Raw genomic sequence first — 2,470 nt, 5'->3', positions numbered from 1 at the left:
TTTAATGGTGACCTCTCAGATAAAATAAGATCGGCCAGCTGTGTTAAAACAAAATTATTGATTACAGAATTAAGTATTGCTACGTAGTGCAATGAAATTAATGTGACAATAAATATTACCATTCGCTATCGCTGTGGTCCTAATAGGTTACAGTATCTTTGCCTATTCCAATGCCAAGCGAGTGCACATATCGATACAAAATTATATATACATATATTTACGTATATATATATATATATATATATATATATATATATATATATATATATATATATATATATATATATATATTTACACACACACACACACACACACACACACACACACACACACGCACACATGTCGTTGTGTGTGTGTGTGTGTGTGTGTGTGTGTGTATGTGTGTGTGTGCATGTATTAATTATTCATTTATATTGTGTATATATATGTATATGTATATGTGTATACTATATTATATATATATATATATATATATATATATATATATATATATATATATGTATATATGTATATATATATCTATATATATACATAATATATACATATATATATATATATATATAATATAAATATATCTAATATATAATATATATACATATATATATATATATATATATATATATATATATATTATATATATTATCATATATTATATATATATATATAATATAACTAATATATATATATAATATAATATATATATATATATAATATATATATATATATATATATATATATATATATATATATTGACATATATATTACTCTAATATATATATATCTATATATATATATTATATATATATATTACTATACACATATATATTATATATATATCATATATATATATATACATATATATATATATATATATATTTACACACCACCACACACACACACCACACAACAACGCACACATGTCGTGTGTTGGTGTGTGTGTGTGGTATAGTGTGTGTGTGCATGTATTAATTATTCATTATTTGGTATATATTATATGTATAGTATACTATATTATATATAATCTATATATATATATATATATATATATATATATATAGTATACTATATTTTTTATAATATTATATATATATAATATATATATATATATATATATATATACTACTATATATTATATATATATATATATATATACTATATTACTATACTATCATATACATATATATTTACACACACAACACTACACACACTACACCCACACACAACGCACACATGTCGTTGTGTGTGTGTGTGTGTGTGTGTGTGTGTGTATGTGTGTGTGTGCATGTATGAATTATTATTTATTTGTGTATATAATATTATATGTATATGTGTATACATATTATATTATATATATATATATATCATATATATATATATATTATATATGTATATATATATCTATATATAATATATATATAATATATATATATAATATATATACATACATATATATACACAAATATACAAACAAATAATATATATATACACATATATATATACATATTATATATATATATATCTATATATATATATATATATATATATATATATATATAATATATATATATATATATTATATATATATATCTAAAATCAAAAATAATTATGGTGATATCACGACTGTGGAATTTCATTTGGTGCTTAGACGTGTAATTCATATATATTATTATTTAATATATATATATATATAATTATTATATAAAATATATATAAAATATATATATATATAAATATTATTTATATATATTATATATATATATATTTATATATAGTTATATTATAATTTTATTTCTATATATTATATTTTTATTATATTTATTTTATTTATTTTCTACATTATACGTAATATATTATATATATATACATATATACGTATATATATGTATATATATACATATATACCTCGTAATACATTGGCCCTTCTTAATCGTAAAGCTTACCAACGTCATTGTGAAATGTACTTGTGTAGAAGATACTTGTTTGTGTTTAACCCTTTCCCTGTCCAGCCTCGAAAAGCTCATTCTTTTCTAGGTGTCTTGGAATTTTGAAATCTAAACAATTGACGCTTATCTAATTTTAGCAGAAATAAGAAAACAATAGAGTAGAATTTTCAAAATATTCCATGCATTCCATACAGTGACGCAGGAAGACAACGTATATCTTCGCTGCTCGGACTATCATACGGTGTGAATCCCCTACCTTACCGCCTAACAACAACCTACCGTCACATCACCCGACAGTGTCTTCATAGCAATTTCACGATATTTTTATCTTGTATACAATCAATCACAGTAGTATCGGTGGCGTTAGAGAAGGTAAAATATTCCATATTTCTAAATGAGTGATGACACCATACATATGCAATCTTATTTATCTTTACTGTTGAATACATAGTGTTATAGAGTGCAGTGTTTTGTTATTACATTTACATGACTCAGCTGTGTCTCAACGCACTTCATATGTGGATATC

The sequence above is a fragment of the Penaeus monodon genome, chromosome 5, assembly GCF_015228065.2.
Source record: "Penaeus monodon isolate SGIC_2016 chromosome 5, NSTDA_Pmon_1, whole genome shotgun sequence".
Taxonomy (NCBI): domain Eukaryota; kingdom Metazoa; phylum Arthropoda; class Malacostraca; order Decapoda; family Penaeidae; genus Penaeus; species Penaeus monodon.
This window is presented reverse-complemented; position numbering follows the sequence as displayed.